Source organism: Saccostrea echinata, unplaced genomic scaffold (genome assembly GCF_033153115.1).
Source record: "Saccostrea echinata isolate AGI-Se365-2 ecotype Australia unplaced genomic scaffold, CSIRO_AGI_Sech_v1 ptg000072l, whole genome shotgun sequence".
Lineage (NCBI taxonomy): Eukaryota > Metazoa > Mollusca > Bivalvia > Ostreida > Ostreidae > Saccostrea > Saccostrea echinata.
In genome coordinates this window covers 250,233-269,662 of record NW_026889821.1, presented here as the reverse complement: position 1 = coordinate 269,662, position 19,430 = coordinate 250,233, and the positions used below count along the sequence as shown (strand labels likewise).

Below are 19,430 nucleotides of genomic sequence, written 5' to 3'. Positions count from 1 at the left end.
GCCAGTGGGAGAGATACTGTTCTATGCAGAGTAGATGCAGTTCATTCCTTGAAAAAAATGTGTGCATTGGCGATATGTTATGCTAAAAATGCATGAGGGTTTTCAGATTAGAAAAGAATGTGGTAAGGTCAGTTAAGGTTTTATGTCCCGTTGCCATTACTCAGTCAGACATCAAGAATGACCTTCAAACAAAGGATGTATCATTCTGTAAATACTGAGGTAGGATCACATGAACACACAGTTGAGTAGAATGAAATATATCGAGATAACAATCAGTATTCAAGCTCAAAAGCCCATCAAAAAATACAAAATAGGAGCAGAGCAAACACGGACCTCCAAAACATCAGAGGTGGGATCAGGTGCCATGGAGGAGTGAGCATCCTCTGCAGACCAGTCACACCCGCTGTGTGCTCCTTGTCACGACTGGGAAACAATGGAAAAATCCATACACAATTCAGTGTGTAAATAATGGCCTAACAATAAGTATGAAAAATGTCAGTCAGCATTTTACTTAATGATAAATTGTATTTGCTGACAAGGTCATTGTATCGACCATAGAACTTACAAAATGATGACTTTAAACAAGACTGCTGATATTCTTGTTTCAGCAATTTGTTTGTCAATAACTTACCTCGTTTTAAAAATTGTTCATACATAGAGGATGCTCTTGCGTATCGAATCAACTGAGAGATATAAACCCCGTATGCAGGTGATGAAGGTATATTGCTGAATAAGTAAGGGAAGTTGACGATTGAAAAGTTAAAGTCATCACGTTTATCATAAAGCTTGGTTGTTAGATTACCATTAATGTAGAACTAAAGCAATACATGAGAAACAAGAAACTACACACATGTGACCTAAAGTCAGTGACCGGAACATATATCGATAAGCTTTTTCTAAAGACTGAAACCAATATTGGTCCTATAGGTCATCTCATATTTTTAACTAGAAGTGTTCCTTTGATATACTATATTTTACTTAATTTCTATAGACTTACTATACCCTGAAAAAAAAAAGGAAAACAGGAACTACCTGTTTAAATGACCCTGACCACCGAGGTTAATCTAAAGTTTGTCCCTGCCTACCTGAAAAACAGACTGCCTCGGGCAGTCAGTAATTTCCAACTCTGGTTATGAGATGCTAAATGTTTAATACTTACAATTAAATGCTTATATTTACATTTTTAAATTCATGATAGATTGAGAAAGTCGATAAAATCATTTCTATATTATGTCTGTATATTGTATAGGGGGAAAATAACTCGCGGTGTTAATATTCGCTATATTCACAGTGTGAATAAATCCGTGAATTCAAGAAACAGTGAATAAGTTTTCAATAACCTACATGTTATATTTGGAAATTTGAGAATAGACTACGATAGGTAAATATACTTGCAGTGCATGGTCATTTCAGTAATTACGAATCATACTTGTCATTCAATTATTTTAATTATCACGCTTGACATTAATTTAGATCACTCAGCAGATAATAACCTGTATTTGTAAAAAAAAAAAGAAGTGTTTTAATAGCCAACGCTACATGTTTCATCAATCAAAACACAAGGGTCATGGGTTTTGAATACCCGTACGTAACTATGTTACGACGTGTATTTGTTACCTGCATTATCATGTTTTTATCAACATTTTGGTTTTAAAAAATCATTCAAATAACTATAGAACTTGCTGATGTATATATAAATCTACCCTGTTGTTCGTGAAGTGAATACATAACGCTGATTAATGCCTTCTAGCTATGCTATGGATTAAACGGATATAGACATTGAAGGGAGGTACATGTAACCTTTATTATATACCGATTCCACGAATTCAACAAACCGCGATCGTGTCAGAGGAGAGAAAAACATGAAAATTACAACCCCTGAAATTAATCCCCTATACAGTACTTCAACCGAGAAATTAGTTGAAACTGGTTCCAGAAAAGAAGCTGAAAATGTTCAATAGTTTACAGACAATACTTGACACATGATGACTGAACAAAAACAGATAGCAATAAGTAATTTAAATGACTCAGGTGAATTATAACCTGTTCAATCTTAGATCCATCTTTTTTCTAATACGAGGGTTGATCCAAAAGTTCATGGAATTTAATTATTTCTAAAATTTTATTGTGATTTGATGAAAGCAAACAATAGGCATATTTATGATATAGAGTCATTATGCAACAATACTGGAAAATTTCACCACATTCCAATTACCAATAAGGTCACATGAGCTTTCTGAACACTGATAGTTGTAAAATCCGGGGGAGACTTCGACGTAACGTCAAGTTAAGTATGTCATGTCATGTTATAGGAGCATCTCACCCTCATGTTCAATTCAACTAAGTAATTCTACAGAATATTCTGCCTTTTTCTTCTTTTTTCTCTCAAGAAAAGCCTGGGTATCCTCTCACACCAATTGACTTATCTTTATATTACACTCATATTTCAAAAATACTCCCCATCTTTCCATATGATGTTCCAATTTCAGTAGCAAAGTCCAGCACAGTACGTCAGCGGTCAACATCCATCAACGCTTAATTTGTCTACGAGAAAAACAGACCCTCCAAAAGCAGCCACACCTTTAATCAACCTCATGGAAGTTCTATTGTTCTTAAATTTCTCACGCCACTGGAAAATCAGTTGCTAAATGCATTTTTCTCCAGCCTGTATCAGTAGTATACCCCTTTAAGTCAGAGTGTTCCTAAGATTTTAACAAAACTTATAACTTGACTGAAATGTGACGTTCTGTAACAATTAAAAGATGAACAAGAAATCATCAACTAATAATCTAAATATCAAGTTAAATCAGTAAAACTCTCACAGACAGGTATATTAGTGGTCAAGCAATCGTAATAATGACAAAATTCTCATTTTATTTGCCACTTAGCGCAGGTTTTTTCTTATTTCACGTATTAAGAATTAAAATGATAATGAACGAGTAAATGTCTCCCCTGCATTTTAAAACATCCTTTGCTATGGCAACTGCCATAGAGTTACTATCATTAATATTTAAAATATTTTTTTATTTAAAAAATTCAACAAGTGTCTATATTCTTATTTGTAATTTTCAACCACTTTCACTAATAAATAAATAAAATAAGAAGAAATTCCATGAACTTTCGGATCAATCCTCGTACATGTCAGTCATTAAATTTATATAATATACAGTATGCATAAGGGAGACCAAATGTATTATTACTGCATTAAAGAGACCAACCACTATCCATATGTAAATCAGTATTCATCCACTTTCACTAATAAATAAATAAAATAAGAAGAAATTCCATGAACTTTCGGATCAATCCTCGTACATGTCAGTCATTAAATTTATACAAGAGGCCCATGGGCCACATTGCTCACCTGAGCACATTGGCTGGGCAAAAGCACAAATCAGTTCAGTATTGAAAAGATTGGGGGGGGGGGGGGGCTTGAATTTTAAACTACCTTCCATGTCAATTTAACAAATGGCTTTGTTGTACTTGAAGAGCTTTTAAAAAAAATTCCCATATATTCCTTTGTAAAAATTTGATCCCCCATTGTGGCTCCTCCCTATCCCATGGGTCATCATTTGAACAAACCTGAATCTACACTATCTGAGGATGCTTCCATATCAATATGACTAAACATAGTTTTTCTGTTCTTGAGAAGAAATATTTTTTTCTATATGTTCTTATGTAAAACTTTCAATCCCCCATTGGGTCCCACCCTACCCCCGCAAAGACGGATCCAGGGCCAGCGCGCCGGGCATGCTCCCCCCGTTTGAATTTTTTTTTGTAGAACTTATATGTCCATTATCCTATTTTAAGGAAAAACATCTCTTCTTTGTAAGAATTTGTCAGCTTCCCAGACCCCCACCAAGGCCTTGCTCTAGACCCACTGGGGGATTCAATGCAGCCCCAAGACCCACTGCCTCTACTACCCCCCCCCCCTCCCGTTACGAAATTCCTGGATCTGTCACTGCCCCAGGGGTCATCATTTGAACAAAATTGATTTTACGCTACCTGAGGATGCTTCCATATCAAAATGACTAAACATGATTTTCAGTTCTTGAGAAGAAGATATTTTCTTAAATGTCCCTATGTAAAATTTTCATCCCCCATTGGGCCCCATCCTACCCTGAGGGTCATCATTTGAACAAAATTGAATTTACACTACCTGAGGATGCTTCCATATCAAAATGACTTATCATGGCTTTGCAGTTCTTCAGAAGAAGATATTTTCCTATATATTTCTATTTAAGACTTTGATCCTCCATTGTGGCATCCACCCTACCCCCCAGGGGTCATGATTTGAACAAACTTGAATCTACACTACCTGAGGATGCTTCCATATAAATATGACTCATCATGACTTTGTTGTTCTTGAGAAGAAGATTTTTAAAGATTTTTCCTATATATTTCTATGTAAAACTTTGATCCTCCATTGTGGCCCTGCCCTACCCCCTGGGGTCATGATTTGAACAAACTTGAATCTACACTACCTGAGGATGCTTCCATATAAATATGACTCATCATGACTTTGTTGTTCTTGAGAAGAAGATTCTTGAAGATTTTTCCTATATATTTCTATGTAAAACTTTGATCCTCCATTGTGGCCCTGCCCTACCCCCTGGGGTCGTAATTTGAATAAACTTGAATCTACACTACCTGAGGATGCTTCCATATAAATATGACTCATCATGGCTTTGCTGTTCTTGACAAGAAGATTTTTAAAGATTTTTCCTATATATTTCTATGTAAAACTTTGATCCTCCATTGTGGCCCCGCCCTACCCCCGGGGGTCATGATTTGAACAAACTTGAATCTACACTACCTGAGGATGCTTTCATATAAATATGACTCATCATGACTTTGTTGTTCTTGAGAAGAAGATTTTTAAAGATTTTTCCTATATATTTCTATGTAAAACTTTGATCCTCCATTGTGGCCCCGCCCTACCCCCGGGGGTCATGATTTGAACAAACTTGAATCTACACTACCTGAGGATGCTTCCACATGAGTTTCATCTTTCCTGGCCCTACGGTTCTTGAGAAGAAGATTTTTAAATGATGCCATTATTTTTTCACTAAACCCTAATTATCTCCCCTTGAAAGAGGGCGTGGCCCTTCATTTGAACAAACTTGAATACCCTTTACCCAAGGATACTTTGTGGCAAGTTTGGTAGAAATTGGCCAAGTGGTTCTTGAGAAGAAGTCGAAAATGTGAAAAGTTTACAGACAGACAGACGGACAGACAGACGGACAGACAGACGGACGCCGGACAAAATGTGATCAGAAAAGCTCACTTGAGCTTTCAGCTCAGGTGAGCTAATAATATACAGTATGCATAAGGGAGACCAAATGTATTCTTACTGCATTAAGGAGACCAACTACTCTCCACATGTAAATCAGTATATTTTTCATTTATTTCTTTAACATGAATATATAAAATACATAATATATTATTTTCTTTGTTGTTTTGCTTCTTTTACACTTTCTAGACCTAAAAATATTTACAGTGGACACCCAACATGGCTGCCTAGCGGCAGAAAATGAACTTCAAAAAGTTGTGGGGGGAATTGATCACTCTTTATATTTAAGGTGAATGTTGACTAAGTTGCATATTTTATATCTCAAATAAAAGATACAATTAATATTTTTTGAATAAAAAGAATCAGCTGATTGATCAAACCAAAGAGCAATCACAGATTTGGCAGAAAAAAAAATTCACCCGGGGGTAAATTGAATTGGTTGGTCGGGTTAGTTGGCTAGTATCAGATGCAGATGCCATTTTCTTTCATTAAGAAGAAATAAATTTTAAACCAGAAATGGATAATTCCGGAATGTATTGTATTAGAAGTATGTTTCTGATGATCGATTACGAAAAACTATAATCGATCATCGGAATCGGTAGCATTTTTTGTCGACAATCAATGTTTTCTGATTATCGGTACAACACTAGAAGAAATTCCATGAACTTTTGGATCAACCCTCATACATGTCAGTCATTAAATTTATATAATATACAGTATGCATAAGGGAGACCAAATGTAAATCAGTATTCAACCACTTTCACTAATAAATAAATAAAATATGAAGAAATTCCACGAACTTTTGGATCAACCCTCGTACATGTCAGTCATTAAATTTATATAATATACAGTACGCATAAGGGAGACCAAATGCATTATTACTGCATTAAGGAGACCAACTACTCTCCACATGTAAATCAGTATTCAAAACTTGAGATTTTAATACTCTAATAATTTACATGTTTAGTTACATGAACTAAATCTATTTACCTTTGTCATAACGCAAGAAATGTTTTACATTCAGCCAACTTTAACATTACACATGCATACAGCGTATGCCATGCATTAGGAAGACCAGATGCATTATTTCAACATTAAAGAAACCAACTACAATGGAACAATTAGACAGTATTCCAAAATGTTCATTCCAATACCATAGTAATTTCCCTTAATTTGTTTGTATTTAGATGACTTAAATCAATTTATCTCAGCCAGAATTGGAACAAAAAAGCTAATCATTAAAGTGGCCAAACACATGAACAGACAGATGGACATGATGATTCCTATGCTTATATACACCCAAAGTTGCCAAAGTAGAGCAGATGCAGTGGTTAGAGCGTCTACTCTAGAGTCGCGGAGAAAGAAGCTGATCCTTACATCGCGAGTTTGAATCCCACTGTGGAACGTGGAGACCTGTTCTTCAGATGAGACAGAGGTATTAACCGAGGTCCCATGTCACAGTAGGTGCTGGCTCGATAAAGATCCCTCAATGCTCAATGGCCGTAAGTGCTGAGTATAGGACAAAAATTTGCAGCTCTCCACCGACAAGTGGTGGCGTCTCCATATGAGTGAAAAATTCTCAAGAGGGACGTTAAACAACAAACACTATACACCCAAAACTTTGTTTGCAGAAGATTTTGTGATACATGCTTTACAAGTATACATATTGTTCATATGGGAATAAAAATGCTATAATATATCATTAAGGAAAGCAACTGAAATTAAATGTGCACTTCTAATTGAACTAAACAAAATTACCCTTTGCCAGAATGTAGATTTATAAACAGGAAGGCTGTTTTTCTTCATTTTTTCCATGTCCGATTCAGACTGTTCTTGAAAAAATTCTGGCATACACCCTGTAAAAGTGAACAGTGCAGATAATAAAGAGCTTCTAAATAAACTGCATAATATTTAAATGATCCACTTAAAAGGGATAACAAATGCATTTAACTCCATCAAGGAGACCAACTGATATCCATATATATATAAATCAGTACATGTATTTTAATTGTGATATTTTAATATCCTAGTAATTTACATGTTTAGTTTTATGAAACAAATCTATTTACCTTTGTCCAATGACCAATGAGCACAAGCACTGATTTTTCCTCTTTTTTCTTAACGGAATCACCAGGGCCAGTCTGGGGTCCATATGATTCTGGCATATGTACACTCTGTAAAATGCATATTTGTACCATGTACAGGCATATGAACAATACTTCTATACTACATACATGCATCATTAAACTTAATAATCTTTTTTTTTTCCAAAATTCATTATTCATATATAGTGTTTTGCTGTTAGCAAAATTCAACAAAAACTATACCGTATATATACTTGCCTATAAGGTGGTCCACCTATAAGTCAGTTGTATTTTTTGAGGTTATTTTGGAGGGATTTGCTATTGACCCGCTTATAAATCGGTACAACTTTTTGCCAGAATCAACTGACAATTTCAAATCAATGCTCTGATGTTTTAACCTGGTTTCAAATACTAATCTTTTTGACTCACCTATAAGTTGGACATAGAGTATATACATTACCTGCATTATACATGCATTAGGAAGACCAAATGCATTATTGCAATATTAAAGAGACCATTGTGGCAAATGAAATCAATGTATGAATTGTATTCAAAACTATGGGTGTACTAATCATGCTAATTTGTCTGAAGTATATCATGATATAATGTGATACACAAAGACTTAAACAGGATATATACATATACCCACATGAGATTTCACTGTTTAATTTATGAAATATAAAATATTATTTAAAACCTATAATTTATTAATATTGTGGGTCATCACCCCATTTTTTGTGAAGGAATCATGAAAGGCATTGTAATTTCAACTTGCTCACAGAGCAAGTTTTACACAGAGGACCAACTCTTTATTCAAAATTTAGTTTACATACTTAATTTTTTAACAATTAAGTTTAATGGGTTTAAAAAACTTCAAACTAGGTCAAAATATTTTGCTTTCTAAATATGGGCAAGAAATGTTCTTTTGCTTAAAATCACCTTAACTTCAGAAAAAAAAAAAAAAAAAACGCACTGTGCTCGTCCTCTTCAAATGCCTTGTTTGTAAATAACTGATAAAAGGTATATCTCACAAGTGCTTCATTATTACAAATGTCTTACAGTAAATAATATATGCACCACCACAACTTATTTCATTAGTAAGAATAAACCCTTAAGCAATGAATATAAATGCTGAAAAGTGGTGCATTGTTAGGAGTTGATCCTACTACACAAGTTTTGAGATTATCTCCATTGGTGCACTCTTTTGTTACAGAGGGGAGTTTTGTTTCCACGTTAGCAGGCAGGTGGGACAGTGGCATCTCAATATGAGTAAAAAAATTCTCAAAAGCAATCTTGAACATAGAAACTAACAAATAAATGCTGAAATGATACATCGTGATATGTAGGTATATAGGGTTGGGATAATACACAGACCTTACGATATGATACATATAAAATTTCAAAATGATTTATAAATCATGATTGTCAAATGTCAATAAATAACACAATAAAGTAGATTCATCATTTAGTGTAATGGCTAAGCATTCAGATTTGTTGTGTTTCTTATATATTGAAACTTTGAATGACACAGTTTGAAAACAAGCTGTCTTCTCTGTAGTAGCAGCACTAGTGAAGAACCAAACATGTTCCAAAACTCGTAAGAATGGCCTGATTTGAATGTGTAAGATACAGTTGCAATGCCAACCATGCCAACATTTGGCATTTGTTTATTTTTTAGTTATTTTATGAACCAGCAAAAATTAGGGCTGCATCAAACATATCGATACATATCTAGATTAATGAATATATTGTATCAAAAACAAGAGGCCCATGGGCCACATCGCTCACCTGAGCACATTGGCTAGGAAAAAGCACAAATCACTTCAGTATTGAAAAGTTTAAAGGGGAGGGGGCTTGGATTTTGAACTACCTGAGGATGCTTCCATATCAATATAACAAATGGCTTTACTGTTCTTGAGCAGAAGATTTTTAAAGATTTTTTTCCTATATATTCCCTTGTTAAAAATTTGATCCCCCATTGTGTACCCTCCCTACCCCCCCCCCCCCCCCATCATTTGAACAAACTTGAATCTACACTACCTGAGGATGCTTCCATATCAATATGACTAAACATGACTTTGCTGTTCTTGAGAAGAAGATTTTTGAAGTTTTTTCCTATGTATTCCTATGTAAAACTTTGATCCTCAATTGTGGCACCACCCTAACCCTGGGGGTCATGATTTGAACAAAGTTAAATCTACACTATCTGAGAATGCTTCCATATCAATATGACTTAACAAGGCTTTGCTGTTCTTGAGAAGAAGATTTTTCAAGTTTTTTTTCTGTATATTCCTATGTAAAACTTTGATCGCCCCTTGTGGCCCCACCCTACCCCGAGGGGTCATGATTTGATAAAAAATTGAATCTTCGCTACCTGAGGATGAATCCACATCAATATGACTAATTGTGACTTTGTTGTTCTTGAGAAGAAGATTTTTCAAGATTTTTTTTCTACATATTTCTATGTAAAATTTTGATCCCCCATTGTGGCCCCATCCTACCCCTGGGGGTCATGATTTGTACAAAATTTAATCTACACTACCTGAGAATGATTCCATATCAATATGACTAATTGTAGCTTTGTTGTTCTTGAGAAAAAGGTTTTTAAAGATTTTTTTTTCAATAAATTCCTATGTAAAATTTTGATCCCCCATTGTGCCCCCCCCCCCCCCCCCGCCAGGGGGTCATGATTTTGTACAAACTTGAATCTACACTACCTGAGGATGATTCCATATAAATTATGACTAATTGTGGCTTTGTTGTTTTTAAGAAAAACAATTTCAAGATTTTTCCTACATATTTCTATGTAAAACTTTGATCCCCCATTGTGGCCCCACCCTACCCCTGGGGGTCATGATTTGAACAAACTTGAATCTGCACTACCTGAGGATAATTCCATATCAATATGCCTAATTGTGGCTTTGTTGTTCTTAAGAAAAAGATTTTTAAAGATTTTTTTCTATATATTCCTATGTAAAACTTTGATCCCCCCTTGTGGCCTCATCCTACCCCTGGGGGTCATAATTTGAACAAACTTGAATCTACACTATGTAATGAAGGTCTCACCTAAGTTTCAACTTTTACAGCCCAGTGGTTCTTGAGAAGAAGATTTTTAAAAGATACCACTAAATTTTCACTAATTCTTAATTATCTCCCCTTGAAAGAGGGTGTGGCCCTTCATTTGAACAAACTTGAATCCCCTTTACCCAAGGATGCTTTGTGGCAAGTTTGGTTGAAATTGGCCCAGTGGTTCTTGAGAAGAAGATGAAAATGTGAAAAGTTTACAACAACAACAAAGACGACAACGACGACAGACAACGGACAAATTTTGATCAGAAAAGCTCACTTGAGCCTTTGGCTCAGGTGAGCTAAAAATAACTTAATTCCAATACATTTTGGGCAGGGAGTTTTTTTATGTAATTCTGTGAAAAAGTTGGGAATTTCAATCACCAAAGATTATATTTAACTGTTTTGAATTAAAACTGATCAAAAATGATATAATCATTAAGGAGGTAGCACATCTTAGATGATTATTACAAAATCATAAAAATACATCTGTACATAGACAACTTTACATAACATGTTGATTTTACAGTCAAGAAAAGTTTGAATTTGAAGTGTAATTTTTAAAGACGGTGAGACAAAAAATTAATCAAAGTACTGAAAGTACTGAAAGCCGGGCTTTAATATGTTCGAGTGTATTGTCTAATCCTAAATTAGTACATATTTGAAAATCTTTCTTTCTGACCATTGATATTTAACAGGTAGAGTTTGTATGATTATGATTAACAATAACCCATCTACCAATAATTAAAATTTACGGTCCAGAACCCAACGTTAAGACACCAGGATAGGACTTGGTGATATTTTTAATGAAAATACATTTATACCTTTCTAAACATTAAGCTCACAATGGTTATGCATGGTAACAGTGCACTTTGAGTGGTTTTGCTGATTCATACAGGCACATATATAGTATCGGAGGAGCTAGGGATGTCGACATTTTTCAAACATAAACTTTTACAATGGACAATGTACATTGAAAGGTTGATTGACTCTTCACAATCAAATTTAAATTGGAACTTTCCTCTCACTCTTCGTAATATATACCAGGTATTTATCACGAGCGACGAACAGATTTACTAAAAGCAAAATGGATAATCTAATTTTAATTAGATTGTACCCATCATTTTATTGTAGCATATTAAAAGTACGGTAATTTGGTAATGAATTAATGAAATTCGAAATGTGAAAGTAAGTTGTAGCCCACCCCTATTCCTTCTCCAACGGAATAGGATTTTCGGGTTTGGACAATTCTCCTTTTTTCTGATAATGATACTACATGCCTGTATTAATCAGAAAAGAAATATTCTTTATTTTTGGTCCTATAGGAAACCAGCTGCACGAAAATTATAATTATCTAATCTTTATGACATGACTATGAGTCTAGTTCTAGTTCCAGGTTCGACCATAATGGTCATTGCCTGAGAAAATCATGATGTATTCAGGTCTTTATGGCTCGTACATAGATGGCTCTTCATTCTGAACAGGAAGTTTTGAAGCAAAGACTAACCAACTTTTTCTGAAAAATTATAATGTGTTGTACTTAGATAAAGACTTATGAACATTTTTATATGTTGTTTTCTTTTAATTATATTAACATAAACGATTTTTATTTCCCAGCACCCTTGAGAGCTTGCATGTGTTTTAAGACCTTTTTTTTTTGGAATGCGCGCGCACGCTCAATATACTGTAAAGCGCTTCGGGAGCACATGCGAGATGAATCAAAGGTGACAAGTCTCGAACAAAATTTTCACATTCAAAACATACCATTGACTTTTCACCAAAAATTTGATCTGAATTTGTAAGCATAAAAATTTTCGACGCTAAATTGATTGTTAAATGGGTATAAATAATTTATATATTATACATAAACATATTCACATGAAATTTCTATCTTAAAGTTTACATTTTTATTTATTTATATTCCATGCTTCACAGAATATAAATCTTTATCCCAGTCATTTAAATAAATACTATTAAATTAAAATATTGACCAAATGGAATCGCATTGTTTATTTCATATTATGAAAGAAAACAAATAGTTTTGAACTTCATTTACATCACCTTTACACAAGATCTTAGTCGCTCGCGTGGCGCAGTGGTAAGAGCGTCTGCTCTAGAGTCGCGAACTAAGGAGATAATCCTTACGTTGCGGGTTCGAATCCCACTGTGGGACGTGGAAACCGGTCCTTCCGTTGAGACCGTATAAACCGAGGTCCCGTGTTGCAATAGGTGCTTGCACGAAAAAGATCCCTCACTACTCAATGGCCGTAAGTGCCGAGTATAGGACAAAATTTGGAGCTCTCCATCGGCAAGTGGTAGTGTCTCCATATGAGTGAAAAAATTCTCGAGAGGGACGTTAAACAACATACAAACACACAAACACAAGATCTTAACCATCATAAGGATTTTTGTTCGAAATTATTTATTAAAAAGGAGAAAGTTATTTTAATTGCATTCAGGGTTATCGAAGTAATACCGTATTTTCAAACCCTTTTCTTTAAACGCATTCAAATTTTAACTTTTTTATTTGAGTAGTAATATATTGAAAACATTACAGCATTACCAGTATTACAACTGTAAGATTAATCTTCATGAATATTTACATACATACATCATTAGGCTAAAAAAAATTTGTTTGTTTCCGGTTATACCCGACTGACCTCCTACACATTTTTTAATTTTTTTTTAATTCTACCAATAACATATGGCTAGTGAGGAGAATATATAAGTCATTTGTTTTATTTAATGTCACTAATTTAAACATTTAAGGTCACTAATTTTAACTTTTTAGAAAACAATTAATTTTTTACAAAAAATGTTTGTCTGTCAATTGCCAAACTTTTTTTAAAAAGAATGTTGAACCATATGGTTTGCTGATTTTTCTTTAGATATATTTGAATTAGAATTTAATTTTTTTAAAAATTCATATTGGTTTAATAATTTATGTAATTCATAGTTAAAGAAATGCACATATTTTTAGAGATATTCTTAAAGTTTCAAACAAACAGTACTTTTATCGCCGACTAGATACACCAGATACACCATGTACAATTGTCAGGCGACCTAATTCAGGCATAACGCACATTAATTAATTCTTTAAACTCCAATTTACTTATCTATTTATTTGCTGAAAGACAAAACAGAGAATATAACCACTCACATAACATCGACGAAAACGATATGAAATATAGCAACCTGTCGAAAAGCCCGCGCTTATTGAAAATAGTTCGCTTACAATATGCATTCAGTAGCGTATGTGCACAAATTGTTATATCACGATTACCCTAATAAAGTAAATATCTAATTCCTCTTTCAATTTAATTCTCAAACAAAAATATTGATCAATTAACAATTCCGTAGATTGAGATGTAAAAAATATTTGTTTAAATATCGTCTTTCAATGTGACTATTTTGTTTATCGGAAGCGTCTGCTTTGACGCTGTTAGGCTTTTTGTTTACTTTTCTGAACATGCGCTATTTATAGTAAGGCAGTCGATCACGATGCCTACAGCCAGGACTTTGCTTTCAGCAAAGCCCGGCTAAAAATGAGTAAAAAACAATTATTTTTATAAAATTCATGCATAATGATTTATAAGACTTTTTTGACAGAATTGTTAAAGAATTCAATATATTGCATATCACATTAAAAAATGTCTCTTTTTTTTTTTTTTTTTTTTTTGCTCAATACACAGCCCTAGCAAAAATGATATACAACAAGGACTTTGATTGGATTATTAACATTCATTCAACTGATCATAATTATTAACTGTTATTGCACTTTCATTTTCAAAATGTTGTTTGGTACATTGTTTGTTCATTCTTTTGCATTGATATTATAATTTATAAAAGAGTATTTTAGCAGAAAAAATTATCAATTTACCTTTCTTGGAATAAAGACATGTTGACCCTTGAGCTGAGATTTTCTCTCTTTCCATAGATTTGTTACACTGGGGTCCACATGACTCTAGCAGAGACCCTGTAAAAAAGGACTTAACTATGGAAAAGCATGAAGAATATATGCCTATTATACATATCTTAAATTCTAATGAAAACAATATTTTTTAATTAAGATCCATATATTTCTAATGATTGACATATTACAAATTCAAAATAAAATATGCATGTCTATATTATACACTGTACCTTAAGCAGACCAATTGCATTATTACATCCTTCAGGAGACCAACTTAAATCAATGTTTGAGAACTACTTGTGAGAACAATAAATTTGTCTACTTTACAGTACTAAATGTACATGGAATCTATAGGATCATGTTACTTTAATTGACCTGCCTTAGTTCAACACAGTAATCTAACAAAGAAATTGAGCCAAAACAACATTTTAAGACTGTTTGAACAGTGCATGTTCCTATCATTTCAAAACCATTACCAGTAAAAATGCTAATAATAGGAAAACAGGGGTGAAACGATACACCTCCTTCACGGTTCGATATGTATTGTATAATTTTGTCTCGGTTCGGTTATTTTCGATACGATACATTTTGATAGAAGGAAACATATTCAACGTTGTTTTATGCTTTCTTTTTCTAAATCTAGTCACATATTTTACAAATTTTATTTGCAAATTGACTAGAAGAAATTGATTAAAATTATTTGACTGTCAAAAATTATTTTACAAGCTATCAGTCATAAAAAATTTACGTTTTCTATACTTATTTATACTGAGTAACGTGTTTTACCTTATGCCAAACCCGACTGAATAGCGATCCCGACCGAAAAATGAACCGAACCGAAAATTAGAGATTTTGCACCGTGTATCAAACCGAGAAAATATACCGCGGTGAATCGATACCGCGGTGAACCGTTCCACTCCTATAGGAAAATGATGACAATTAATTAATATTGTACTTTCAGGTATATTAGATGAATTAATCTGATTCGTCAAGAAACATTTGTTAAAAAGCACTATTATCCGCTGAATAATGAAGCTACGCCCAGTGTCGCAAAAGTCAACATTGCTTGACGACGGGTGATATTCCAAAAAATAGTGACTGCACAGATATATGCGCTCAAGGTTCACTATTATTTGTATTTGTATAAAACATATTCAGTATAATATAATAAATATTGCATGTAGTTGAGTGTAACATTGAAAATTTTCACCCCTCAAAAACCAAATACGTCAAGAAGAGGATGGGTTTCTTTTCCAACTTCAACATAGTTTTGCCCCTGCAAAAAGTGGTATAGACCTTGGAAATGTTTAAACAGGCTAAGAGAAATCAAATGCATCAAGAGTACTTAATTGTTTTTACCCAAGTTACATGCCAAAAAAGATTCAGAGAGACGTCACATAAAGTTAACGTTGATTTGAACTGAAGTTAGGGTGTCAAAAGTTATTCACGTCCAAAAGTGACATTGATCATGTGTGGTAGATAATAAACTCCTACGAGCTAAATATGCTGCCATAATCAAGTGAGGATCTTTCCCTAATCCTATATATAAATCCATTTACAATATTATATGCACTTAAGCAGCTGTTTATGACATTGTAAAATTATATAAACAAGACCAGTTTATATAATTTATATCAATTTATATAATTAATAATATCATTTATAATTTTATCAAGATAAGTGTATGGGGTAGAGGGAGCAGACATTGAGAATCAATGTTGTCGGACCTCATGAAACTAAACTAACAGTCTTCCAAATAACAGGGGAGTCCAATGCCAAGGACCTGTTAAATTTGCAGCCGGGCATGTAAAAATTGCCAAATTACATGTCCAAAGAGGGCATATGTGAATCTTCTTTCATTGTACGATCTTTACTTGCCATTTATTCTGTCCTACCCTCATTATTCGCTTAAACATTGCTATATGTAATGTCGATGGATTGCCTGTCTACATTCTCGATACGACCTGTCAAATGATTGTCAATCTAATCATTGAAGTGTTTAGTTTAACCTATTTGTTTTCTCGAAGTTGCTTGCTAAATTATGAGATGTTCATCAATGCCACATACTGTGGCACTACAGTCATGATCCCATTTCAGAAATTCAGTTCAGCTAAACCGGCCAACAAATGACCAGCATGCAACTCAAAAGTTATTTATGAACAAAAACGCTTTAGAAAATGGTAATCACAGGCCATGGTTGGTTTACGACGCTGAAAAAATTAATATAAAACCTTTATACCTAATGGGTTTTTTTTGTTGCACAATACTGGTAAATGTAAGAATTTTGAGTAGGACATGTACAAATTTGAATGGCCTGGGAAAAAATGATAGGTCTACATGCCCGAAGGGCATGTGCTGAAAAAGAATTGTTGTGAAGACTGTAACTAAAGCGACAGCGCCAGGTGATCATATAAAGTCCCCTTTATTACATAAGTTGAAACCCCGTGACCTGTGAAAAAAATGAAATTTGTATCAAATCTAAAGTCTTAAAATGTATCAAGGTAATTTTTCGATACAAATTTGCGGTTGGGGTTATAAATGAAGGATAAAACCAGAGACCTAGGAATGGGATACTCGGAAGTCTCTGGTTTTAATCTACCTCCAACTGGAAGTTGTATCCCATCTAAAGTCTTAAAATGTATCGAGGTAATTTTCGAGGAATAAATGAGTGGTTTACAATAAAGAGGCTCGACCAGAGATGTCTGAAACGATTTATTTGACAAGAAAAAAGTCTCTTGAAGCGAACGATGTCATTTAAAAGTAGGTTAATGATTGATAATGATACATGAACAAAATACGAGCTTGAAGCGGGGGTGCCTGAAATTGAGTTAGATATCTTGTGGTAAAAATAAGTAGGGATGCACCATATATGAAACAAGTGCCTGTGATTGATAGTCTGAAATTTCTCTTCACCTAAATATTAAAAGCTTGCAGTGATCGCTATAAATCTATACAACAGTCAAGTTACATACGGTATACTAACATAAAAACAAGATTACAACAGTCATGATTACAGAAGGTATATTTTGAAGACTCTAAGTCAGTAGGTGAATGTTAGATAGAATGTTCTATCGTTAAAATGATAATGTCCTACGGACCCGGTTTAACGAGGGCCTGTCCCGAGACACAGTTAGCTGGTTAGATCATTCTAACTAGGTGAATGTAAACAGGTAACCACACGTGGGACAGTCACCGCAAATAAATGAACCACAAAACGACTTATAACATTAAAATGTAAATATTCATCTGCACACAGATTTTTGCATAATAATAATAATTTTTAAAAAGTGTAAATTAAAATATAAAATAAACAAACCTCAAACCTTGCAACATTGAGGCTTGTTTCCCTGCAATCTTATTCTGGTTCTCTGTCGCTGAAAATGCAGGGAACCAGGCTGCGTTATTAACTCGTACACAGATTTGTTGATACGAATAAACCTATAAACATATACGAAATAAAATATTATCATAAAAAATGAAGAATTTCAAATTGCTTGAAAAATTATCTTTATGTAGTTTATAATAAATGGTTGTAACTGTATATTAATTTCTATCTATCCATTAAAATTTGATACGTATATCAGCTTATAAATGTATCCGTCTGAACAATTATTGATATTACACTCCCTGTCACATCTTCATAGTTAAGCCTGTAAGCATGGTAAGTAGGAATCAATTTCAGTTGAAGGGGACCAAAACCAAACATTTTTCAGTTTCATTTGGTGGGGAAAGGGGGGGGGGTATAAACCTCAAATGATCGTTTTATCTCTGTCACTGAACTGCTGAAAATAATGAAGGGAACTAGCCTGCGACAATGATTTGTTGACTGAATTAAAATACGAAATAAATTATCATACATACGAAATAAAATAATTTCATGAAAAAATGAAGAATTTCCAATTGCTTGAAAAAAAGAAGCTTTTCATGTATGTGATTTACAATAAATGGTTGTACTTGTATATTTTCTATATATCCATTAAAATTTCATAGTATCAGTAGTTCACTATTTGTAAACATTAACAATAATATTAAATAAATGTTACACTCACAGTGGCTTTGACTGAGTTACTGTCACATCTTCATAATTAAACGAGAATATTCCCTTCCGTAAATATTGCTATATATATCTGAACTGTTACCAATTAATCTTTCTTTGGTGAAAGAAAACCTCAGGGATGGAGAATAGGCCCGTACGTAATTTAGTTGGAGGGGGGTGGGGTGTGTGTGTGTGAGCACAACCAAACAACATTTTTCAGTTTCAGGTTGGGGGTGGCTACAAACCAAAAATTTTTTAATAAGCAAAAGAAAAATACATTATCAGAGGTTATTATTGAGGGGGCCCAAAAGCAAAAGAAAAATAGATCATCAGAGGTTATTATTGAGGGGGCCCAAGCATAAAGGAGCAATGTTTTCTATAGTATACCTAAAATTCAGCAAAATTACAGGGGGCCTGCCCCCCCCCCTCCCCGTTCCTTCAGCCATGTATTGTATTAAATCTGCTTCACCCTGATTCAGATTTTTTTTACAGCATATATATTCTATTAGCAGAGGATCACATTATATTAATAAACAATTATTAAATTACACCTATTTTTTTTCTTACAGGGTCTGTTTCATTTATACTATATCATGATGATCATGTCCTGCATGATGTTTACAGAAAGTTTAATTTAAATTCTTAAGCTCGAAATAGCTGCGTCAACTTGCGAGACCATTTTTTTCTACGTTCGGCCTAATCTTTAAATATTCAATTTGTTTGTGGACTTGCATAAAAGAATTAAAAAATATAGGGGCCTATCATTTAACTTTATTTCGAATTTCCTTCAGGATTTTATATACCGAACTATAGTCTAACGATTATTTAAAATCATATACTTTTTCTCTTGAAAGCTAAATTACTAGGCAAAAAAAAAAAAACAAAAAACAAAAACAAAAAAACAACGAATGTTTGTCTTGTGTATTCTTAATTACAACTTATTACTGTATCATTTTAGTTACTTACCCAAATATATCAACATCCATGGTGTTCAGAGGTCATCTTCTGAAAACTGAAGGGGCATTCCGATGGCATTCGGAA

The 19,430-nt window shown here is 33.8% G+C and overlaps 1 long non-coding RNA gene across 1 annotated transcript; it reads right to left on the bottom strand.

Moving 5' to 3' along the window:
• Positions 1 to 7,075: 7,075 nt before the first annotated feature.
• On the bottom strand, positions 7,076 to 14,406 carry LOC133176198 (uncharacterized). Its single transcript, XR_009719400.1, has 3 exons — positions 14,321 to 14,406; positions 7,360 to 7,464; positions 7,076 to 7,146 (listed from the first exon to the last, which is right to left on the bottom strand). It is a non-coding gene; the product is annotated as an uncharacterized LOC133176198 (long non-coding RNA).
• Between the last annotated feature and the right edge of the window lie 5,024 nt (positions 14,407 to 19,430).